This window comes from Nomascus leucogenys, chromosome 21, assembly GCF_006542625.1.
Source record: "Nomascus leucogenys isolate Asia chromosome 21, Asia_NLE_v1, whole genome shotgun sequence".
Taxonomy (NCBI): Eukaryota; Metazoa; Chordata; class Mammalia; order Primates; family Hylobatidae; genus Nomascus; species Nomascus leucogenys.
In genome coordinates, this window is record NC_044401.1 from 14,381,104 (window position 1) to 14,407,829 (window position 26,726).

The 26,726-nt window shown below is 37.2% G+C and overlaps 2 long non-coding RNA genes across 2 annotated transcripts; one reads left to right on the forward strand and one right to left on the reverse strand.

Moving 5' to 3' along the window:
- LOC115832152 lies at positions 1 to 26,210 on the forward strand. Its single transcript, XR_004027590.1, has 3 exons — positions 1 to 1,680; positions 13,929 to 13,933; positions 26,199 to 26,210. It is a non-coding gene; the product is annotated as an uncharacterized LOC115832152 (long non-coding RNA).
- LOC115832151 lies at positions 4,086 to 19,521 on the reverse strand. The gene is made up of 3 exons (XR_004027589.1): positions 19,506 to 19,521; positions 12,857 to 12,859; positions 4,086 to 4,771 (listed from the first exon to the last, which is right to left on the reverse strand). It is a non-coding gene; the product is annotated as an uncharacterized LOC115832151 (long non-coding RNA).
- Positions 26,211 to 26,726: the final 516 nt, after the last annotated feature.

Below are 26,726 nucleotides of genomic sequence, written 5' to 3' on the forward strand. Positions count from 1 at the left end.
ATAAATCACATGGTTAGAGGTCATGATGGTAGGTGTAGTCAGAATAAACTCTTGTGATGAGTATAGATAAACTGAATGAACCACTTATTAACAGAACTGACAGGAGGATAGTAGCTAGGGTAACTTCATATGAAATTGTTTGGGCTACTGCTCGTAGTGTACCAATTAGTGCATATTTCAAATTGGATGCTCCTCTTGATCATAAGATAGAGTAGACAGCTAGGCTTAATGTGGCTAGTATAAATAAGAGACCTATGTTAAGATTAATTAGAGGATTTGGTATGGGGAGAGGGATTCATATAAGGAGGGCATTAGATAAGGCTAGGGTTGAAGCGATGATGTATAGGGGAATAGTGGATGCTAAAAGTCACAGGGGTTCTTTAATAAAACGTTTTATTGCATCTGCAAAGGGCTGAAGTAGTCCATACAGACCTACAATGTTGGGTCTTTTGCATATTTGTACATAGCCTAAGATCTTTCATTCAATGAGCTTAAGGAATACTATGGCAATGGCCCTAAGTCTTCTAATTCGAACAGAACTGAGTCAAGCAGGAACTCTACTAGGACATTATCAGATTTATAATGTTACTGTCACTGCTGACGCATTTGTTATAATTTTCTTCATAGTAATACCAATCATAAATGAGGGCTTTGGCAACTGATTAGTTCCCCTGATAATCGGTGCACCAGACATGGTATTCCCTCGAATAAATAATATAATATATCTTAGGTGCTTTACTATTAGAATTGTTGTTAGAGTTGTTGGTGGTTGGGTGAATAGTTGAATATGACGAGGTGGAAATTGTAATTGATTTTAATAATATAGAAAAATGGGTAATTTTTGAGGGTGAGGAAGTAGGGTTATTACGTGAGGATTCTATGGGTGTAGCTCCCTTGTATAGTTATGGGTGTTGATTGGTGGTAGTTGCTGGTTGATCTCTGTTTGTTAGTATTTATGTTGCAATTGAGATTACTCGGGGGAATCGATTAAATAAGAATAGAGTTAGGAGAGATGGAATAAGGAAAGAGAAAAAGTAGAGTTTAATTAGGCCTTTCTGGGTAGATTCAATGGTGGAGGCTAAATTTTGGACTTGAGCAGTGTTTTTGGCACTGATTTTTCTAATCAAATTAGGTCTAGTAGAATGGAGGCTAGATTTTGACTTGCGTGTGGATTTGAGTGTGGGGGGCAGTTGCACGATGTATTGTGATTGGATAAAACCCTAATATGTTTGAGAAATTAAATGTTTGTGATGGATGCTTAAGTTTAAGGTTTTTAGTCATGAGATTAAGTTCTGTTGCTAGTGAAAAGCCTAAAATACTTACGCCAAGGGCTGCAAGTTTTAGGTGGAGTGGCATAGTTATTTGGGGAATTGACATTAGAGTAATGTTGCTGGAGATGAAGAATCTGGTGAAAATGCTACCAATTGTCAGGTGTTAGACTGCATTAAGTAGGAGGGGGTTGTTTTCGTTGATGATAACTGAAGTTGTGAAGCGAAGTTGTCCTAACAGTGTGAAGAAAAAAATTTAGGTGCTGTAGACAGCAATTAGGGAGGTGTTGATGAGAGTACTTAAAAGGACTCAGGCATTGGTATATGACGTTTGCAGTTTTGATAATGAGATCTTTGGATTAGAAACCTATGAGGAAAGGTATTCCTGTGAGTGCAAGGCTGCCAATAATAAGTGAGGAAGAAAAAAAAATAAGTGAGGAAGAAGTGAAGGGTAGGGCCTTAAATAACCCACCTGTTTTTCGGATATCCTGTTCATCACTGAGGTTATGGATAATAGATCCAGAGCATATGAATAATATGACTTTGAAGAAAGCATGGGTACAAATGTTAAGAAATGCTCAATGAGGTTGATTAATGCCAAATGTGACTGTTATAAAGCCTAATTGACTTGAGGTGGATAATGCTACAATTTTTTAAACATCATTTTGTGTCAGGGCACAGATGGCTGTAAATAGTGTAGTGATAGCTTCTAGGCATAATCTGAGGGTTTGAATGATTAAGTTGTTTCTATTAAAGGGTGAAATTGGATAAGTAGGAAAACCTCTGCTACAACTGTTGTGCTAGAATGGAGTAGAGCTGTGACTGGTGTTGGGCCTTCTATAGCTGATGGAAGTCAAGGATGGAGGCCAAATTGGGCTGATTTTCCAGCCCCTGCCAGAAGACCAATTAGTGGAAGGATACTGGGGTTGGGATTTAAAATAAACATTTGCTGAAATTCTCATGTGTTGGAGAATAGGAGGACTCATGCTATTGCTAAACCAAAGCCAGTATCACCGATGCAATTATATAGGATTGCCCGAAAGGCTGCTATATTAGCATCTGTTCGGCCATATCATCAGCTGATTAATAGGAAAGATATAATCCATACGCCTTCTCACCCAATAAAGAGTTGGAAAAGGTTTTTGGCAGTAACCAGAATTAATATGGTAATGAGAAAAATGAGTAAGTACTTGAAAAATTGGTTCATGTTGGGATCTGAGCGTATCTACCGCATTTAAAATTCTCTGATGGATCATGTAATGAATAGTGCCACTGGAATGGATATTATAGAGAAGTAGTCCAGTTTGAAGTTGAGTGAGAGTTTTAGGGTTTGGATTGTTATCCAGTGCCAGTTTGAGAAGACAGCTTTTTGGCCTGTGTATATAAATATGGTTGCAGGGATGAGGCTAATGATAAAGGCACATGCGCTTAGTCAAACTTCCATTTATCACTTAATTTTTATCACTGCTGTTTCCAGTGGGGGTGTATTTGACCTAGGTGTTGTGAGCTTCATTTATGCATACTTGATACCTGCTCCTTTTGATTTGGATTATCTAGAGGGCATTCTCACTGGGGCGGGGATGCTTGCATGTATAATCTTACTAAGAACTAATAAAAAGGCCAGGACCAAACCTGTGTGTTTATGGAGTTACATGAACTCTTCTAAGCATTTTCAGTGCCTTGCTTTAGTAGTTAAGCTACATTAACTAGGCGAAGTACACTGGAGCTCAGGGAGGAGGTCTGAAGTGTTTGGTAAGTACTAAGTCAAAACCTTGTCAAGATATAAATAGAAAGTAATCATTTTAGCCCAGAAAATACTGGGATTTTTATATTTTATTTCCCACCCCTAACTGTTCAGTCAACGACCAACTGACCTCTATTCAACAGTGATTAATCCAACTTGTATTGAAACAAATAGTATCAATGCATAATATCAAAGGACAAACCTGATCTCTTATGTTAATTTCCCTGATTCTCTTTATTGGTTCAACTAATCTTCTTGGATTTCTATCCCATTCATTTACACCAACTACTCAACTATCAATAAACTTAGGATTATCAATTCCTTTGTGAGCTGGAGTAGTAGTCACTGCTTCCGCTTTAAGACTAAAGCTTCCATAGCGCACTTCCTACCACAAGCACACTGATTCCACTTATCCCTATATTGGTAATCATTGAAACTTAGCCTATTCATCGAACCAACAGCACTAGCTGTACGATTAACAGCCAACAATACAGCTGGCCACCTACTAATGCATTTAATTGGAGGAGCTACACTAGTATTATCAACTATTAGCCTACCCACAGCTTCAATTACATTTATTATTCTAGTTTTACTAACCATCCTCAAGTTTGCCATAGCCCTCATTCATACCTATGTCTTTACACTCCTAGTGAGCCTCTACTTACACGACAACACATAATGACCCTCCAAACTCAGGCTTACCACATAGTTAACTCTAGCCCCCGACTACTAACAGGAGCCCTTTCAGCACTACTTATAACTTCTGGCCTAGCCATATGATTTCATTTTAACTCAACTACCTTCCTGACTTTAGGCTACTAACCAATACATTAACAATATATCAATGATGATGCGATATTATCCGAGAAGGCCCATTCCAAGGCCACCATACATCAACTGTTCAAAAAGGCCTTCGATACAAAAAAATCTTACTCATTATTTCAGAGGTGTTCTTTTTCCACCAGCTTCTTCTGAGCATTCTATCACTCTAACCCAGCCCCCACTCCAGAATTAGGAGGATGCTGGCCTCCAACAAGCATCTCTCCACCTAGCCTCTTAGAAGTCCCTCTTCTTAATACATCTGTTTTACTTGCATCCGGGGTTTCAATTACTTGGGCTCACCAAAGCTTAATAGAAGGTAATCGAAAATACATACTTCAGGCACTGTCTCACAATTGCCCTAGGCGTTTACTTTACACATCTATAAGCCTCAGAATATTTTGAAGTCCCTTTCACTATCTCCGATGGAGTTTACAGCTCAACATTCTTCATAGCCACAGGTTTTCACAGGCTTCACATTATTACTGGATCAACATTTCTTACTGTCTGCCTACTCCGCCAACTAAAATTTCACTGTACATCTAACTGCCACTGTGGATTTGAAGCCTCAGCCTGATACTGGCACTTTGTAGACGTAGTATGACTATTCCTATATGTTTCTATCTATTAACAAGGATCATACTCTTTTAGTATAAAATAGTACAATTGACTTCCAATCAATTAGTTTCAGCATTACCCGAAAAAGTTATTAATCTAACATTAGCCTTAGCAACTGGCACCTTACTAACACTCTTACTAGTAACAATTGCGTTTTGACTCCAACAACTTAATATCTACACAGAAAAATCAAGCCCCTATGAATGTGGCTTTGACCTAATAGGCTCTGCCTGCCTCCCCTTTTCCATAAAGTGCTTCCTAGTAGCCATCACATTTCTTCTCTTTGATCTAGAAATCGCCCTACTACTACCCCTACCATGAGCTTTTCAGACAACTGACCTAAAATTAATAATTAGTACAGCTCTCATATTAATTATCATTTTAATCTTCAGTCTAGCCTACAAATGAACCCAAAAAGGATTAGAATGAATTGAGTTGGTGAATAGTTTAAGTCAAAATAAATGATTTTTATTCTTTAGATTATGATATATCATAATTACCAAATGCCTTCTATTTATACTAATATTACATTAGCTTTTATTACATCTTTAGTAGGGGTAATAGTCTATCGATCCCACCTGATATTGTCTCTACTATGCCTAGAAGGCATAATGCTTTCTTTCTACCTATGTATCTATCTATCATCTATCATCTATCTATCTATCTATCTATCTATCTATCTATCTATCTTTTGAGTTGGAGTGTAGTGGCCTGATCTCAGCTCACTGCAACCTCCGCCTCCCAGGTTCAAGTAATTCTCCTGACTCAGCCTCCTGAGTAGCTGGGATTACAGGCACACACCACCATGCCTGGCAAGTTTTTGTATTTTCAATAGGGACAGGGTTTCACCATGTTGGCCAGGCTGGTCTCGAACTCCTGACCTCAAGTGATTTACCTGCCTTGGCCTCCCAAAGTGCTGAGATTGCAGCATGAGCCACAACGCCCAGCCAATACTATCAATATTTATTATAAGTACTCTCGTAATTTTAAATATACATTTCATGCTGGCATCCATAATACCTATTATCCTCTTAGTTTTTGCAGCCTGCGAAGCTGCTGTAGGTTTAGCCTTACTAGTTACAGTCTCCAACACCTATGGCCTAGATTATGTACAAAACCTAAATTTACTCCAATGCTAAAAATTATTATCCCAACAATTATATTACTCCCAATAATGTGATGCTCTAAGAACTCTATAATCTGAATTAATACAGCTTCAACAGTTTACTTATCAGTCTCATCAGCCTGCTATTCTTCAACCAATTTACTGATAACTCTTCAACTTCTCATTAACTTTCTTTTTTTCTGATCCACTGTCATCACCCCTTCTAATCCTAACAGCCTGGCTACTATCCCTTATAATTTTAGCAAGCCAATATAATCTATCCAAAGAATCATTCCCATGAAAAAAACTTTATATCTGAATACTAGTAGGGATACAGATATTTTTAATGATAACATTCACAGCCACAGAACTCATCATATTTTATATTATCTTTGAAGCCACACTAGTCCCCACCCTAATTATTATTACTCGTTGAGGTAATCAAGCAGAATGCCTGAAAGCAAGCTTATACTTCTTATTTTATACACTGGTAGGATCCTTACCTTTGCTTGTAGCACTTATCTATATACAAAATGCCTCAGTCTCACTAAATATGTTAATCACAACATATACTACTCAAGAAATAACTCTTAATCTAACAACCTTCTATGACTAGCATGCATCATGGCATTTACGGTAAAAATGCCTCTCTACAGACTCCACCTATGACTTGCTAAAGCCCACGTAGAAGCCCCCATTGCCGGCTCAATGGTACTTGCAGCGGTACTCCTAAAATTCGGCAGCTACAGAATGATGCAGGTCACTCTAATCCTTAACCCCTTGACAGAATACACAGCCTACCCTTCCTTATAATATCCCTATGAGAATAATTATGACAAGCTCCATTTGTCTACGCCAAACTGATCTAAAATCGCTCATTGCTTACTCTCTTGTAAGCCACATCGTGGCTGTTCTTATTCAAACCCCTGAAGCTTTATAGGTGCACCCACCCCTATAATTGCCCACAGACTCACTTCGTCCCTACTATTCTGCCTAGCAAACTTGAACTATGAACGAGTTCAGAGACAAACTATACTACTTACTCGAGGCCTTCAGACACTACTCCCCCTAATGGCATGTGATGACTTTTAGCTAGCCTCACCAGCTTTGCCCTACTCCCTACCATTCATTTAGTAGGGGAACTCTTCGTGACCATAGCCTTATTCTCTTGATCCAATCTCACCATCGTTCTTATGGGACTTAACATGTTAATCACAGTCCTTTACTCTCTGTACATACTAATCACCACCCAATGAGGGGTCTTCACATATCACATCAACAATATTAAACCCTCTTTAATGTGAGAAAAATACCCTAATATTAATAACACCTAGCATTCCTTCTCCTATTATCCTTAAACCCCCAAATAATTTGGGGATGTATATACTGTAGTTATAGTTTAATTAAAACATCAGATTGTGGATCTAATAATAGAAGTCTACAGCTTCTTACCTACCAAGAAAGTATGCAAGAACTGCTAACTCATGCCCCATATTTAGCAATATGCCTTTCTCAACTTTTAAACGATAAGAGTTATCTGTTGATCTTAGGAACCAAAAACATTGGTTCAACTCCAAGTAAAAGTAGTAAAATATATTCTTCTTCCTTACTATAACCTCCCTAGTACCACTCTTGTCATGGAGGTTTGTTGTACAGATTATTACATCACCCATGTATTCATCCCAGTACCCAATAGTTATCTTTTCTGCTCTTCTCCCTTATCCTACCCTCCTCCCTCAAGTAGACTCCAGTGTCTGTTGTTTCTTTTTCTTCATGAGTTCTCATCATTTAGCTCCCACTTATAAGTGAGAACATGCAGTATTTGGTTTTCTGTTTCTGGATTAGTTTGCTAAGGATAATAGCCTTCAGCCCCATCCATGTTTCTACAAAAGACATGATCTCATTCTTTTTTATGGCTGCATGGTATTCCACAGGGTATATGTACCACATGTTTTAATTTAATCTGTCACTGATGGCCATTTAGGTTGATTCCATATCTTTACTGTTGTGAATTGTGCTACAATGAACATTTGTGTACATGTGTCTTTATGGTAGAATGATTTATATTCCTCTGGATATATACTCAGTAATGGTATTGCTGAGCCAAATGGTAATTCTGCTTTTAGCTCTTTGAGGAATTGCCATACTGCTTTCCACAATGGTTGAACTAATTTACACTCCCACCAGCAGTGTATAAGTGTTCCCTTTTCTACCCAATCTCACCAGCATCTGTTATTTTTTGATCTTTTAGTAATAACCATCCTGAATGTTGTGAGATGGTATCTCATTGAGGTTTCGATTTGCATTTCTCTAATGATCAGTGATATTGAGCTTTTCTTCACATGCTTGTTTGCGTTCATGTCTTCTTCTGAAAACTGCCTTCATGTCCTTTGCCCACTTTTTAATGGGGTTGTCTGTTTTTCTCTTGTAAACTTAAGTTCCTTATAGATGCTGGATATTAGAGTTTTGTCAGATGCATAGTTTGCAAAATTTTTACCCTATTCTGTAGGTTATCTGTTTACTCTGTTGTTAGTTTCTTTTGCTGTGCAGAAGCTCTTAAGTCTAATTAGATCTTACTTGTCAATTTTTGTTTTGGTTGTGCTTGCTTTGGTATCTTTGTCATGAAATCTTTGCATGTTCCTATTTCCAGCATGGTATTCTCTAGGTTGTCTTCCAGGATTTTTATGGTTTTTGGGTTTTACATTTAAGTATTTAATCCATCTGCAGTGATTTTTGTATATGGTGTAAGGAAGAGGTCCAGTTTAAATCTTCTGTATATGGTTAGCCAATTATTCAAGCACCATTTATTGAATAGAAAGTCTTTTTTCCCATTGCTTGTTTTTGTCAGGATTGTTGAAGATCAGATGGTCATAGGTGTGTGGCATTATTTCTGGGCTCTCTTCTGTTGCATTGGTTTACATGTCTGTTTTTGTACCAATACCATGCTGTTTTGGTTACTGTAGCCCTGTAATATACTTTGAAGTTGGGTAATGTGATGCCTTCAGCTTTGTTCTTTTTGCTTAGGATTGCCTTGGCTATTTACTCTTCTTTTTGTTTCCATGAAAATTAAAATTCTTTTTTTCTAGTTCTTTGAAGAATGTTGTTGGTAGTTTGATACAAAGAGCATTGAATTTATAAATTGCTTTGGGCAGTATGGCCATTTTAACAATATTGATTGTTCCTATCCATGAGCATGAAATGTTTTTCTATTTGTGTCATTTCTGATTTCTTTCAGCAATGTTTTGTAATTCTTATTGTAGAGATATTTTGCCTCCCTGGTTTGCTGTATTCCTAGGCATATTAGTTTATTCTCACATTGCTGATAAAGACATACCCAAGATGGGGTAATTTATAAAGAAAAAGAGGTATAATGGACTCACAATTCCACGTGGCTGGGGAGGCTTCAGGGTCACGGTGGAAGGCAAGGAGGAGCAAGTCACATCTTACTCCTCTTTATAAACCTTTAAGATCTTGTCAGACTTAGTATCACGAGAACAGCATGGGAAAGACCCACCCCCATGATTCAATTACCTCCCACTGGGCCCCTCCCATGACACGTGAAAATTGTGGGAGCTACAATTCAAGATGAGATTTGGGTGGGGACACAGCCAAACCATATCACTAGGTATTTTATTCTGTTTGTGACTATTGTGAATGGGATTACATTCTTAATTTGGCTGTCAGCTTGGACACTATTGGTGTATAGAAATGCTGCCGATTTTTGTACATTGATTTTGAAACCTGAAACTTTGCTGAAGTTGTTTATCAGATCATGGAGTCTTTGGGCAGAGACTATGGGGTTTTCTAGTTATAAAATTATATCATCTGCAAACAAAGATAGTCTGACTTCCTGTCTTCTTATTAGGATGCCTTTGATTTCCTTCTCTTGCCTGATAACTCTGTTGAGGTTTTCCAGCACTAGGTTGACTAGGAATAGTGACAGTGGTTATTCTTGTCTTGCTCCAGTTCTCAAGAGGAATGATTTGAGCTGTTTCCCATTCAGTATGATTTTGACTATGGGTTTGTCATAGATGGCTCTTATTATTTTCAGGTATGTTCCTTTGATGCCTAATTTGTTGAGGGTTTTTAATACTAAGGAATGTTTAATTTTATGAAAAGACTTTTCTGTGTCCGTCGAGATGATCATGTGGTTTTTGTTTTTAGTTCTCTTTATGTGATGAATAACATTATTAATTTGCATATGTTGAACCAACCTAGGATCCCAGAAATAAAACCTACTTGAATTTGGTGGATTAGCTTTTAGATGTGCCGATGGATTCATTTCGGCAGTATTTGTTGAGGATTTTTGTGTCTATGTTCATCTGGGATACTGGCCTGGAGTTTTCTTTTTTGTGTGTGTCTCTGCCAGGTTTTGGTATCAGAATGACATTAGTCTCACAGAATGAGTTAGGGAGAAGTCCCTCCTCGTTATTTTGGAATAGTTTCAGTGGAATTGATATCAGCTTTTCTATATATGTTGGTAGAATTCAGCTGTGCATCTGTCTGGTCCAGGGCTTTTTCTGGCTGCTAAGTTTTTTATTACTGATGCAATCTCAGAACTTGTTGGTATGTTCAGCGTTTCAATTTCTTCCTGCTTCAATTGTGGGAGGTTGTATGTTTCCAGGAATTTACCCATTTCCTCTAAATTTTCTAGTTTGTGTGCATAGAAGTGTTTATAATATTCTCTGAGGGTTTTTTTGTATTTCTGTGGGGTTGGTGGTAATGCCCCCTCTGTGATTTCTGATTGTGTTTATTTGGACCTCCTCTCTTTTTTCTTTATTAGCCTAACTAGCAGCTGATCAATCTTATTTATGCTTTCAAAGATCCAATTTTTGGTGTTGTTGATTTTTTGTATGTTTTTTCTCATCTCCTTTTTATTCAGTTTAGTCATTATTTTGGTTACTTCTTTTCCTTGCTAGCTCAGAAGTTGCTTCGCTCTTGTTTTCTAGTTCCACTAGATATGATATTAGTTTGTTAACTTTAGATCTTTCTAACTTTTTGATGTGGGTGTTTAGTAAAAATTTTTAGTATCAACTTTCCTCTTAACACTGCTTTAGCTGCATCCCAGAGATTCTGGTATGTTGTATCTTTGTTCTCATTAGTTTCAAATAATTTCTTGATTTCTGCTTTAATTTTATTTTTTATCCCAAAGTCATTCAAGAACAGATTGTTTGATTTCCAAACTGGAGGCCCCGCCTTGTGAAGAGCAGGGACTCAGGGTCTCACAGGAAAAGAGAGACTGAGCTCTTCACTAAATGGTGGCTGTGGCATGCTGGAGGTATCAGCAAAGCAATCAGGGCCTTTTTTTTTTCCCCAGGCCAAGGGCAGCAAAGGTGGCACCACTGCAGTGGCAATGGCAGAAAGCCTGTGGGTCATCTCTGGGACTTTCTCCCAAGAGAAAAGCAGAGCTGCCACTGACTGAAGTTATCAGGCTGAGCTGCACCATTTTGCATTCCCACCAGCAATGAATGAGTGTTCCTTTTGCTCTACATCCTTGTCAGCTTTTGGTGGTGTCAGCATTTGAATTTTGGCCATTCTGATAGATGTGTAGTAGTATCTCACTGCTATTTTAATTTGCATCCCCTGATGACATATGATATAGAGCATATCTTTATTTGCTTAGTTTCCATGTTCTTTGGTGAGGCAAAATGCTAAGTTTTTGGCTCATTTTTAAGCTGAGGTATTTTCTTATTGTTGAATTTCAAGTGTTTTTGTGTACTTTGAATAGCATTCCTTTATCAGATATCTCTTTTGTAAATATTGTGTCCCAGTCTGTGGCTTGACTTCTCATTCTTACAGTATTGTACTTTGCATTCTTACAATATTGTACTTTGCAGAAACTTTTAATTTTAATGAAGTCTAGCTTACCAATTATTTCTTTCATGGATTGTATCTTTGGTGGTGTATCTAAAAAGTCTTTGCCAAAACCAAGGTCATACAGATTTTCTCCTATGTTATCTTTTAGGAGTTTTATAGTTTTGCACTTGACATTTAGGTCTATAATCCACTTTTGAGTTAAATTTTGTGAAGGGTATAAGGTCTGTGTCTAGGCACTTTTTTTTTTTTTTGGTGTCTAAGCAACTTTTTTTGTCCGGTGGTTCTAACACCATTTTTTGAAAAGAATGTCTTTGTTCCATTGCATTGCCTTGGGCTCTTTCAAAGATCAGTTGACTATATTTATGTAATTCAATTTCTGGGCTCTCTATTTTGTTCCATCGAGATCTTGATTGATTTTTTCCCCTTTATTAATTAGTAGAGGATGGCAGCCAACACAATGGCCATACACTACACAAGGCAACATCTTCCTCAATGGTTATTCTTCTTTTAAAGGAAGTAGTGCAGCCTTCCTGTTGGTTGCCTTCTCAATTACACTTTACTAGGTTCTGCCCTTTCTACAATCTTTCTACTTAGTTAACGTAATTCTCCTAGGCCACAATGCTTTTATCACATACAACATCTGTTTGACAGTGGTTATTTATTCAAGAGCTCTTATCTCTTTGACACAAGCTGGAAGGTAGGAGGCATTGGTGACCTTTCTCTGGGTATTTAGTGTTAGATATGTCCTTGGTTGCTGTATTTTCCACAGTGTTTACAAATTAGACAAATCAGGGTGTCTGAGTGGCTAGGAAGGTGAGAGTTGGTGAATGTGAGAGAGAAATAAAACAAACTGGCAGAAGGAAGGAGAGGTTAAAGAAATCCTGTTCATTTCAAAGGCCCGTCTGATTCTCTGGCCATGTATTGTATGAAACTTCCTTGAATCTTGGGTTTCTTAAGTTGGCTGGAGTGGGTTGCTATAATTTGAGGTTAAAAAAAAAGTCCAAATTAATAAACTATCCCTCCAGTGAGCTGCAAATATTATTCATATATACTATAAATAAACTGGGTAATAAGTTGGTTTAATTAATGATATACCAAGTTTGTTCCAATGAGATTGGCGTATCTAGTCATGAAACCAAATATTAAAAGGGTTCCATACTATGCTTTTCATCCTTTTAAAATTGGCATTCCACTAAAGGAGAAACACCTGATGCCTGAGGCCTTGAGGCAGACACAGTTGAAAGGCTTTGGGGAAATAAACTTAGAGCACAGCTTGACAAAGTCTTACAGCTTTCACCGGGAAAGACAGAAAATAGTAGACTCAAAAGAAATCAGTCGAGAGTGCCAGGAGCTGAAGGGGAATTGAAGACAGGTCTAACTTTGAAAATGAATGAAATATTAGAAGGAAGCAAGAGTAGGAGAATCCACCGAGATGGCATCCACACAGTTTGTACTGCATCTTATTCATTTAGGATCAAACTGTACCCCCTGGTCCCTGAAATAGGGAAATGTGCTAAAAGTGTCATTTTCTGAATGCTGAGCTAGATTTATGGGCTTGTTATGAATTAAGTGACAACATTAACTCGTAGTCTGAACATCACAAAAGCAACATGATACAAGTGAGACTAAAGGTTTTAAAGATTGTAAAATATTACAAAAGAGATCACATTAGGTTACTGAAAATATAGATTTGCCAAATCTCGATTCCTGAGGAAATTATCACGCGTTTGAGTTCTCAGAAAAGCATAGTTTCTTGAGAATTGTTATAAACAAACATATAAATATTAGAAACTAAATGGCTCTTGTTTTTGTCTGAATACTTTCAGACTACACTTAAAGACAAACAAGTATGGCCAGCTGGGCACGGTGGCTTACGCCTGTAATCCCAGAACTTTGGGAGGCTGAGGCGGGCGGATCACCTGAGTTCAGGAGTTCTAGACCATCCTGGCTAACACGGTGAAACCCCGTCTCTACTAAAAATACAAAAAATTTTTAGCCAGGTGTGGTGGCGGGCGCCTGTAATCCCTGCTACTCGGGAGGCTGAGGCAGGAGATTGGCGTAAACCCGGGAGGCGGAGCTTGCAGTGAGCCAAGATCGTGCCACTGCACTCCAGCCTGGGCGACAGGTGAGACTCTGTCTTAAAAAAAAAAAAAAAAAAAAAAAAAGAGAAAAACAAGGATGGCCAAGGCCCCATTTAAGCTTTCTTTTCCATAATCCTTCACTCCTCTATTTTCTATGCCATATTTTAGGCCAATATCATTTTTATCTTAGATTATTTATAGTAAAAATGACAGAAAACATCTATTGGGTGCCAGTGGTTCTTGCAACAACACGATCATGTAGATGACTATCAATATCCCCACTTTACAGTTGAGGGAACAGGCCAGAGAACTTAAGTATTGCCCAAAGGCACTCAGCTAAGTGGCAGAAATCTTTGGCCCCGGTGTCTGTCCTCATAAGCGCTACACATTACTGCTCCTCCAAGTGGTATTTCAGGCAACCTTTGTCCTTGGTGCCTTGTTGGGAAACTCTCCCAACCTACAAGGCAGTTTGAAAGAGGAGGTGGTGCGGTTTGTATCAGATAATCTTCCTCTGCACACAAGGAGCTCAACCAAAAAGGTCTACCTCTAAAACAACACTGATCAACTCATATGCTGAAAATGTGCAATTAGAAAAGTAGGCCACTTAGCCGAAAGGAACTACCATGAATGATCTTAGGGAACTGTAGGTTTGCAGCACTGCTATGCCAAAGCCATATGCAAAATGCAATTAGGGAAGGGCAGAAACAAGGTAAACACAGAAATTCACTCTGAACCAAACAGTCTCTTGGCATCAAAATTTTTGCTTGACTGTCTGAAGAATTTTAGCAATTTACATTTTCTGCAACCGTTTGAGAGTGCCTCCTTCCCCTACCTTCATAAATGCCAGGTTGCCCATTTTTGCTGTTATTGTTTATGCCAGTTGTTTGGACAAAAATGGCATTTTTTTAACGTCCACATTTGAGATTAATGGTGAGTTGAGTATCTTTTTATATATCATTATCTCTTCTTGACTACTTATATTTCTTGTTTTGTTAAATATGTGTTTACATATTTTGCCAATGTTTCTATTGGTTTGCTCTTTCAGGTCCCCTCCATTATATACAAGAGTTCCTGGTTTATTAACATTGTAACTCTTTATCTATCATACGTTTTGGAATATTTTCCTATTTGTTTATACTGGATCCATAATTGATTTATCTGGCTCTTGTTTTGTGTCTTATTATATCACTACCTGGATGCTCTTCCCAAAATCTAGATATAATCATGAGTCTTCTCTATTTTATAAATATTCAATAACTCAACTACATCTACCAATTAAATTGGAAATGCCATATGTTGGCATACCAATCTCTTTATTGCTTGATAGTCACCTCTCTTGACCACTTCATTCTTTGTATAACTCTAATAATAGGTATTTTAAAAAGCACTTTATTGAAACATTATTGACATCTAAAAAGCTATACATATTTTATGTGTAAAACTTGGAGTTTAGAGATAAGTATATACCTGCAAAACCACCACCACAATCAATGGCACAAGCCTGTCCATCACCTCCAAAAGTTTCCTCCTGCTCTCATTATTTATTAATATGATTAATATTTTTGATACGAACATTTAACATAGGATCTACCCTTTTATCATATTGGCAAGTGCACAATACAGTATTGTCAATTATAGGTACAATGCTGTAATCTCTTGGAATTACAAATCTTGTATAACCAAAACTTTGTATACTTAGGCTAATTAATACATTCCCATGCCTTTCCCTTCAGGGGCAGCCACCATTTCACTCTCTGCTTCTATGAATTTGACTATTTTAGATTCATTATGTAAGGGAGATATTGTAATATTTGTCTTTCTGTGTCTGGCTTATTTCATCTAGCATAATGTCCCTCAGGTTCATTCATGTTGTCACAAATTGTAGGGTTTCCTTAATGATTTTAGGCTGAATAATATTCCATTGCATGCATATATAATGTTTTCTTTATTCAATTGTCCATCAATATACATTTAGGTTGCTTCCACGTCTTGGATATTGTGAATAATGCTGGAGATGCAGACATCACTTTGAGATCCTCATTTCAATTCCTTTGGATATATGCTCAGTAGTGGAATTACTGGATCATATGGTAGTTCTACTTTTCATTTTTTTAGAAATTTCCATACATTTTTCATAGTAGCCACACCAATTTACATTCCCACCAACGGTGTACAAGGGTTCCCTTTTCTCTTCATCCTCACCAATGTTTATCTTTGTGTGTGTGTGTGTGTGTGTGTGATAAACAGTTTTTCTAACAGATGTGAGGTGATATCTCATGGTAGTTTTTATTTGCATTTCCCTGATGATTAATGATGTTGAGCACCTTCTCATATACCTATTGGCTATTTGTATGTCTTTGCAAAAATGTCTAGCCAGTTCTTTTGCTAATTTTTTAATCAGTTTCTTTTTCTTCTGAGTTGTTTGGATATTAACTGCTTATTGGGTGTATGGTTTGCAAATATTTTTCTTTCGTTTTATAGCTTACCTTTTCATTTTGTTGATTTTTTTTCTGTGTGGAAGATTTCTAGTTTGAATAATTCCACTTGTGTATCTTGTATTTATTGATTGTGTTTTGTTGTCATATCCAAAAATTCATTGCCAAGGTCAATGTGGAAAAGTTTCCCTCTATTTTCTTTTACAAATTTCACAGTTTCAGGTCTTAACAGTTATCATTTTGAGTTAATTTTTGTATATGGGTTGAAGTAAGGGTCCAATTTTATTATTTTGGATGTGGATATCCAGTTTTTCCAACATCACTTATTGAAGAAAATATTCTCTCCCCATGGTGTGTTCTTGGCACCTTTGTGAAGATCAGTTAACTGTAATTATGTGGATTATTTCTGAGCTCTCTTTATATTTCTTCCATTGGTCTATGTCTGTTTTCATGCCAGTGCCATGCTGTTTTGATTAGTATACCTTTGTAGTAGCTTTAAGATTGCTTTGTCAGGCCAGGCACAGTGGCTCATGCCTGTAATCCCAGCACTGAGGCGGGCAGATCACAAGGTCAGGAGTTTGAGACCAGCCTGGCCAATATGATGAAACCCCATTTCTACTAAAAATACAAAATTAGTTGGGTATGGTGGCGCGTGCCTGTAGTCCCAGCTACTTGGGAGGCTGAGGCAGAAGAATTGCTTGAACCCGGGAGGCAGATATTGCAGTGAGCCAAGATCGTGCCACTGCACTCCAGCCTGGGCAACAGAGCGAGACTCCATCTCAAAAAAGAAAAAAAAAAGATTGCTTTGGCTATTTGAGGTCTTTTGTGGTTTGACATGAATTTTAGGATTTTTTTTTTCCTAATTCTGTAAAAAATTCCATTGGAATTTCATAGGGATTTCATTGAATATGTAGATATCTTTGGGTATATGAACATTTTAACAATATTAATTTTTTCAACTCATGAACATGGGATATATTTCATTTATTTTGCTTCTTCAATTTCTTTAATCAATATTTTATAGTTTTCTGTATGCAGTTCTTTTATCTCATTTATTAAAATTATTTCTTATTATTTTATTTTTGATGCCATTTTAAATGGGATTGTTTTCTTGATTTTTTTGATACATTTTTGTTACTGTATAGAAATACTGCTGATTTTTATATGTTGATTTTGTATCCTGCAACTTTGCTGAATTCATTATTTAGTTCTAACAGGTTTTCTTGTGAGTCTCTAGGATTTTTTATGTAAAAACATGTTATCTATAGCTGTAGTTTTATTTCTTCATTTTTATTTGGATACCTTTTATTTCTTCTTCTTGTCTAATTGTTCTGGTTAGGACTTCCAGTACTATTTTGAGTAGAATTATAGAATTGGCAAGAGTGATCATCCTTGCCTTGTTCTAGATCTTAGAAGAAAAGCTTTCAGTTTTCTACCACTGAGTATGATGTTATCTGTGGGCTTTCCATATATGGCCTTTATTGTGTTGAGGAAAATTCCTTTTATACCTAATTTTTTTGAGTTTTTTTTTTAATCCTGAAAGGATGTTAAATTTTTTCAAACACTTTTTCTGCATGCGTTCAGATGATTATGTGATTTTTATCCTGCATTCTGTTAATGTGTTTTATCACATTGATTGATTTACATATGTTGAATCATTCTTGCATCTGAGTGACAAATCCCATTTGGTCAAGGTGTATAATCCTAAATTTGGTTTGCTAGTATTTTGCAAATTTACTTTGTATTTTGTTCGGGACTTTTGTTCCCATGTTCATCAGAGATACTGGCCTGTAGTTTTCTTTTCTTGTGATGCCTTTGCCTGGCATTGCTATCAGGGTGAGTCTGGCTTCATAAAAGCCATTTAGAAGTGCTCTCTCTCATTTTTTGAGCATTTAAGAAGGATTGGTATTAATTCTTCATTAAACTTTGGGTGGGATTCACCTGTGAAGCCATCTCGCTGTAGGTTTTTCTTTGTTAGCAGGGTTTTGGTTACTGGTTTAATCCTTATTTGTTATTGGTTTGCTCAAGCTTTCTATGTGACTCAGTCATGGAAGATTATATGTTTCTAGAAATAGGTCTGTTTCTTCTAGTTGTTGAATTTGTTGGTGTATAATTGCTCATTATAGTCCCTTATGATCTTTTTTATTTCTATGGCAATGGTTGTAATATCTCCTCTTCTAGTTCTGATTTTATTTAATTTTCTTTCTTTTTTTCTTAATTGATTTAGCTAAGGGTTTATCAATTTTGTTTGTGTTTTCAAAAACCAGCTTTTAATTTATCGACCTTTTCTACTGTTTTTCTACCCTTGATTTCATTTACTTTTGCTCTAATCTTTATTATTTTCTTCCATTTGCTAACTTTGTGCTTAGCCTGATCTTTACTAGTTCCTTTACTTATACTGTTAGATTGTTCATTTGAGATCTTTTTGTTTTCTTACTGTAGATGTTTGTAAACTTCCTTTTTAGAACTGCTCTTTTTTTGCCTTCTATGTTTTAGCACATTGTTTTTGTTTTTGTTGGTCTTGAGGTATTTTCTAATTTCCCTTTGGATTTCTTCCTTGACTCAATGACTATTCAAGAGTTTATTGTGAAATTTCCATGTATTTGTGAATTTTACCATTTTACTTTTGTTATTGATTTTTAGTTTGCTAATGTTGCGGTTTGGGAAAGATACTTGAAATGATTTCAGTCTTCTTAAATTTGTTTTGTCACCTAGCAAGTGACTTACCTTCAAGAAGAGAAACTAGTGGTAGGGCAACACTTATCACATACATGCACCCGGTTTCCTGTGTGGGGTGCTCAGAGCCTGTTTGTGGGGATGTTGATGCAACAGGAAAACATAAAGTTTTAAAATTTATAATACGCAGGTGTTTCCCAGGAAATGGTGCAAGGTGGCTAAACCTTGATCTATTTTATATATCTGAACTATTTTAATTCTGCTATCAAATTTGATTGATAAATGTCTGGTATAGAATACTATGTTAGACATCATTTCCCCTCAAATTGTTTTCTGGATTTCTGAAACATTTTAAAATTTGGATGCCATTTTTTATGGTATTTCTTTGTATGGGGCTTCTTTCTTTCACTCTGGGTATATCACTGTACCTCTTTATTGCCAACTTTCTGAGAAAGTATGATGGTATGTCTTGATGTGAGCTCTTTTAATCTATCATGTGGGAGTCCTCAGTGCATTTTTTTCAAACCTGGACTCTCATGTTCTTTAATTCTGGAGAACTGATTGAAAGCATGAATAGAAGTTGTCTTGAAATTGCTTTCTCTACCTAGAAAAAATTCCTATTCACATTTTAAAGTTTAAAGATTACATTCATCAGAAATATTTCTGACTACCCTTCTCATCTCCAAAAAGAAAACAGCAAAACACCACCACCAACAACCCAGGGACATGGTTCTACCATGTGTACATGTCTATTGATCCTTTTTATAGTAATGATTTTTACTGTTTATTTCTCTGTCCAGGCAGTGAGAAATTTGGTCAGGACTAAATTTTAAAGAGAAATGATTTCAAAAAAGTTCTTCCTGACACATATGTATTTACCTTACTGAAATAAATTCATTGTTTTTAAGAAGAATAAAATGCCTGTTGTAAGATAGTAAGAACTACAAAAAACAAAACAAAAACTCCCACAGTGTACTCCATTTCTTAGCAAAGTGGGTAAGCAATACCAGTGCTGTGGGCAGCTGAGCTGGGCTGTGTGAGGAACAACTGCTGGGTTCCTGCTGCTGGATTTAAAAGGGCAGAGGTTTACCCGATTCTATCTGCATTACTATAAGTGTACGAGAGACCGAAATCTGATTTCTTGAGGCGAATGTCTCTCTGGTGACTCTAGCAGGAAGCCAGGCTTTTCCATCAGAAAGAGTAGGTACCTAAAGGATAAAAATAGTTCTTTCCACTCTGAGTGAAGGCAAAGCAAAGTGAAATTTAAAGAAAGTAAAGACAGGTCATCTGGAGAGATGAGCAGAAAAATGAGCAAACATACTAATTCCTTGCGTCAGGAAGAATTAGTTGTTTAAATAAGGTATACATGTAAATAGCTTATTAATTGTGTTGGAACTCTATTTTGTGTAATGTGCTTAATATGTAGCTGTTATTCTCTTAAGCAATACATGTAATATTAATTCTAAATAAATCTCCCTATTTACATTAATATTGTTTATTTACCAATCATAGAAAGGCAATGTGCTTAATTCCAGATGATGTCTGTCTACAAAGTAATCACTAAACTAGTATCCAGACTGGGTCTGACAAAACTTGAGTCAGTATATTTGTTCTCCTTTGCTCCCCTGACCCCCAGCTTTACTGAGGTATAATTGACAAATAAATACTGTATGTGATTTTCATATACATATGTATTATAAAATAATTATCATTATCAAGTTAATTAGCATATATTTCACCTCACATAGCATTTTTTTTTTTTTTGGAGAGAACATTTATAGTCTACTCTCTTAGCTAATTTTGAGTATACAGTAGAAGACTATTAACTATAGTCACCACGCTGGACATTAGATATCTAGAACTTATTCGTCCAGCATAACTGAAACTTCATTCCCTTTGACCAGCATCTTCCCATTTCCCCCACCTCCCAGTTCCTGGAAACCACCATCCTACTCTCTACTTCCTGTGAGTTCCACTTTTTAAATTACACATATAAATGAGATCATGCAGTATTGTCTTTCTGTGTTTGGCTTATTTCACTTGACATAATGTCCTCCAGGTTCATCTATGTTGTCATGAAGGAAAGGATTTCCTTCCTTCTTAAGGCTGAATAATATTCCATTACATTGAAAGAGTTAAGAATATGCTACCCAAAAATATGCTTCTCTGGTTTATTGACTATTTTGAATGAAAGAAACTTAAAAAATAGCAGTTGCAAAAAGATCACTCTGACCTTCATTGTTTTTTAAAAGTAGGAGGTAAAATTCTCATATGAAGGATGTTTTCCTGTAACTAAAGGAATAACATTCTAATAATTAAGAAAGGGAAGTTTAAACTGTTTGTGTGAAAAATGCCATTGGATTTTTTTAAATTGATTGATTATTTATTTTTCCTTTCAAATTTTTATTGTAGGTTCAGGGGTACATGTGCAGATTTGTTGCATGGGTAAATTGTATGACATAGGGATTTGGTGTACATATTATTTCATCACCCAGTAATGAGCAGCATAGTACCCACAGGTAGTTTTTAGATCCCCTCCCTCCTCCCACTCTCTACCTTCAATAGACCACACTGTTTATTGTTCCCTTTTTAATGTCCATGTTTACTTAATGTTTAGCTCCTACTTATAAGTGAGAACATGTGGTATTTGGTTTTCTGTTCCTGCATTAATTTTCTTAGGATAATGGCCTCCAACTCTATCCATGTTGCTGCAAAGGATATGATTTCATTCCATTTTTATGGCTGCATAGTATTCTATGGTTTATATGTACTACATTTTCTTTATCCAGTCTCCAGTGATGGGCATCTAGGTTGAGTTTATGTCTTTGCTAGTGCTGTGATGAACATATGTGTGCATGCGTCTTTATGGTAGAATGATTTATATCCCTTTGGGTATATACCCAGTAATAGGATTACTGGGTCAATAAATTCAGTAGCAACAAGCAACGGGGAAAGAACTCCCTATTCAATACCAGACTAAAGCTCTAATATTTTTGTATTGCCATTAGGAAGAGGAAGAAGAAGAGGGAGGAAGGAGAGAAAAAAGGAAGGAAGGAAAGAAGAAAAGAAAAAAGAATGAGAGAGAGAGAACAAAAGCCTCACCAATTAGTGATGCTAGGAGCTAGCCCTATGCAGACGAATGAAATTGGACCCTTTTCTTTCACCATATACAAAAACTCACTCAAGATGGGTGAAAGACTTAAATGTAAAACGTAAAACTGTAAAAACCCTAGGAAACCTGGGAAATGTCATTCTGGATATAGACCCTGGCAAGGATTTCATGATAAAGACTCCAAAAGCAATTGCAACAAAAACAAAAATTGACAAGTAGAACATAATTAAAGAGCTTCTGCACAGCAAAAGAAACAATCAACAGAGTAAACAGACAACCTACAGAATGGGAAAATGTATTTGCAAACTATGCATCTGATAAAGGTCTAATATCTAGCATCTGTAAGGAACTTAAACAACTCTACAAGGAAAAACAAACAACCCCACCAAAATTTTCTTAGAATAGTCAAAAAAATAGACAAAGAACATGAACAGACACTTCTCAAAAGAAGACATGCATGCAGCCAACAAGCATATGAAAAAAATACTCAACATCACTCATCATCTGAGAACTGCAAACCAAAACCACAATGATTTACCATCTCACAGTGGTCAGAATGGCTATTATAAAAAGTCAAAAAATAACAGATACTGGTGAGGCTGTGAAGAAAAGGGAATGCTTATACACTGCCTGTGGGAATGTAAATTAGTTCAGCCCCTGTGGGAAGCAATTTGGAGATTTCTCAAAGAACTTAGAACTTCCACTGGAATTTTGATAAGGATTGCATTGAATTTGGTGTCTCTGGGTACCATGAATACTTTAACAATAGTAATCCATAAGCATGTGGTATTTTTCCATATATTTGCTTCCATTCAAATTTTTGAACACTTTGAAGTTTACATAAATCTTTCTTTTCTTTTCATTCCTCTCTTTCTTTTTCTTTTCTTTCTTTTTCTTTTCTTACTTTGTTTGTTCTTGCTTCCTTCCTTCTTTCCTTCCTTCCTTCCTCCCTCCCTCTTCTTCTTCTTATTCCTAGTGGCAATAAGAACATATTCTAGCTTTATGATTTATATTTAGTGAATTTTTAAAAAATGAGAATAATGATTGAACTGTAATTGGAAATAGACGTAAAGCAGAGAGAAACCTTTCCTCTTTGTTTTTCTCTTTTTTTTTTCTGTTCTCCGCTGCTTCTTAATTGATTGGTTTGCTTTTCTAGTCATAAGGAAGTTGTTCATTATAAAATTAAATTGATATTGTCATTTCTGGAGATGGCTACAAGTGGCCAGAAGATGTTTTTAAAATTGAAAGCTAACTGCCAATTGAAAAAAAAATCCCAACAAAACAGAACCTGCCTTCCAAGGTTGTCTTGGGGAGAGGATGCATAGGGAGTTGTGTGGGGGCTGTGTATTTCTACTGTGAAACTAGTAATCACTTAAGGGGTTAAGGGGGGAACCACAATGTGTCTGTGTGTTTCTTTGTGTTTCCACAGCCTGCATGACTCCTTATTTTCTTCTTCTTTTCTTTTTTTTCTTTTCTTTTCTTTCTTTTTTTTTTTTTTTTGAAATGGAGTCTCGCTCTGTAGCCCAGGCTGGAGTGTAGTGGCAAGATCTTGGCTCACTGTACCCTCCACCTTCTGGGTTCAAGCGATTCTCCTGCCTCAGCTTCCCGAGTAGCTGGGACTACAGGAACCCGCCACCACACCTGGCTAATTTTTGTATTTTTAGTAGAGAGTGGGTTCCACCATATTGGCCAGGCTGGTCTCGAACTCCTGACCTTGTGATCTGCCCACTCAGCCTCCCAAAGTGTCGGGATTATAGGTATGAGCCACCGTGCCCAGGCTTTATTTTCTTATACACACTCTACTTGTTAGCTATATAGTCTTGGGAAAGTCACTCAACCTCTCAGTGGCTCAGTTTTCTCATATGTAAAGTGAGAATATTAGTATCTACATGAACTGTTGGATGTAAAAAGGGAGAACTTAACACATACAAAACTCTTATAATAGTCCCCTGTACATAGGTACTCAATGAATATTAGCTGTTACTGTTACCGTTTATACTTAGAATTGCCGTATAATTTATCATCCACATTGAAACACTTTTGGGATTTGAAAGGGAACACTATTAAGAATTATGCAGGAACATGCTATTTAAGAAATAACTTGGCTGGGCGCTGTGGCTTACACCTATAATCCCAGCACTTTGGGAGGTCGAGGCGGGTAGATCACGAGGTCAGGAGATCGAGACCATCCTGGCTAACACAGTGAAACCCCATCTCTACTAAAAATACAAAAAAAAAAATTAGCCAGGCATGGTGGTGGGCACCTGTAGTCCCAGCTACTTGGGAGGCTGAGGCAGGAGAATGGCGTGAACCTGGGAGGCGGAGGTTGCAGTGAGCTGAGATCACGCCACTGCACTCCAGCCTGGGGGACAGAGTGAGACTCCGTCTCAAAAAAAAAAAGAAAAAGGAATAACTTACATAACCCTTAGGAACTCTTACTTCAGGCTTTAAAAGGCAAGGAGCAAATAATTTTAGGAAACTGATAACAATGTCACCTAAATTTGAGATACTAAAAAGAGATCAGTGAGCTGAGATCATGCCACTACACTCCAGCCTGGGTGACAGAGTGAGACTCAGTCTGAAAAAAAAAAAAAAAAGAATGAAGCTGCTTTCTAAGGTAGATTCTGGGAATTTTCAAGCTTTCTCACCTTCTAGTGCCTTAGTACTTCCTGCCGCTTATGACCTTCTCTTCCAAGCAGCTTCAAAAATTGGCCATGTGCTCCCAGGCACAGCCAGAAAGGTCAGGCCCTCCACTCTGTTCCACATTCTCTTTATATGAAACAAAACCAACGAAGTTAGAACAAAAACTCAGAGCCAGATTCTAAATCAGCTTATTTTTGCACATTTTTCTCTCCTTCTAAAACAACTTTCAAGAAAAAAGGAGTAAAGCTCAGAATCATAGTACAGCATGCATTTGTGGTGTCTTTTTCTATGTGCAAGGCCCAAGACAGACTGCCCCCTGGCTTCCTCAGGTGGGTCCCCAGAGGAGGAATGGGAGAACGCAAAGAGAGGACAGCACGTGGACGCAGGCTCCACGAGAAGCTTTCTCTGAGCTGCGTTAGACTCTGTAATCACTTTAAAGATAAAGAGGTCGGCCGGGGATGTGGGTCTTCTACATTAGGAAAAAACAGGCAGAATTAATTTGATAGTGCGTGGAGGTTCGCCTTACCCTCTCCTGTATTTTGGCAGTATCAAAAGTTATATCAAATTAACCACGTGGTAATAAGGTAAGATTATTCCCCTAAACCGTTAAAAAAGAAAAAAATACACACAACCAAAGTAAAAAGAGGGAAAACAGGCTAGCACAAGTAACAGGTAACTCTTTTGTGAGAGGATAATGAAAATGATGGAAATGAATTTTGATTTTAGTTTATACATATTTTTGAACGAACTGGAAAGTTATGCCCAATTCTGCTAAGTACTAGGGGAGTGGTACCTCTCCAGAGGTGTGCCCAGTTCTTTCAATAACATGGCATGATCTTAGCGGTCTAAGTTAAGTGTTGAGGTTTCCAAGTGGGCCCAGCACGCCCTAGTTTCTCACTTGTGGGTCTTTGCTGTACTGAGGTCTTTGCATTGGGCGTCCTGTAGCCCACTTGCCCTTATTTCACTTTTCTTTTTCTTCTAGTTTAGAAGATTAAAGTTCCCACTTACTTATGAATCTTGTTCAAGGTTTGCCTTCTCTGTGAAATCTTCTTATTTATCAAAAGATGAAATTAGACATGTCCCAATTAATCTTCGACTTTACTGCTATTATAACATTTTTCATGATTGATTTGAATGCTTGCTTACAAGTTTATCTTCTGTATTAGTATTTGAAATTCTTTGGAAAAGGGGTTGAGTCATCAGTGTTGAATGAATTAGAGTCCTAGTATGGATCCCTCAGAACTTGCCCCAAAGAGAACAAAGCCTCTTTGTGAGCTTCAGGGTTAAGTATGAAAATTTGGAGCTAGATCCTGTGGTCAGTCCATCCATATTTTCTTGGGTCAATAGCAGGTCATAATGTTATGGGTGGGAGATGCCTAGAACTTGGCTTGCACGCCTTAGATTAGCACTTATATGAGGTTACATAAAATTCTTTGGTTTATTGTTTGGCATATCCTTTGGTCCGCTTAAACAGTAATTTTTAATAGTACTGACTGAAGACCATTTGCATTTGAATTGTTTGGGTAGGTTTTTACAATTGTAAATTTCTCTGCCTAATCCCAGAAGAGAGGAATCAGAATTACCAGTGATGAGTCCTGGGATTCTGCATTTTAACAAGACTCTTGGGTAATTCTTAAGCTAAATAATATTTGAGAACCAATGCGGCCAGGCGCGGTGGCTCATGCCTGTAATCCCAGCGCTTTGGGAGGCCAAGGCGGGCGGATCACCTGAGGTCAGGAGTTCGAGACCAGCCTGACCAACATGGAGAAACCCCATCTCTACTAAAAATACAAAATTAGCCAGGTGTGGTGGCACATGCCTGTAATCCCAGCTACTAGGGAGGCTGAGGCAGGAGAATCGCTTGAACCTGGGAGGCGGAGGTTGCGGTGAGGCGAGATTGTGCCATTGCACTCCAGCCTGGGCAACAAGAGTGAAACTCCATCTCAAAAAAAAAAAAAAAAAGAGAATCAATGCTCTAGTGAATTATATAGCATGGTAACTTCCTTATACTTAAATACATTGAGTGACATCAGTATAATAATACTGGCTAAGTTTTATTGATTATATTTTAGGTACTTAGTAATAGTGGTAAGATCTATGACTGCACTGTAATTTCACAGGTATATTAAGAGAATTATGAGTTAATGTACATGCCTGAAAGACCCTACACAGCTGTGAAGTATAATTATTCCTTTATTTCCATGTGCTCACAGAATGATTTGATAGCAGACTTGGAAACTGAATCCAGGAAACTCATTTTTCTTCCACCAGTGCTTACTAGAGTGACTTGCAGGAATAAAGAGGAAATTTGTTATTTAATACCCAGCTCCTAGCCGGGCGCAGTGGCTCACACCTGTAATCCTAGCACTTTGGAATGCTATGGTGGGTGGATCACTTGAGGTCAGAAG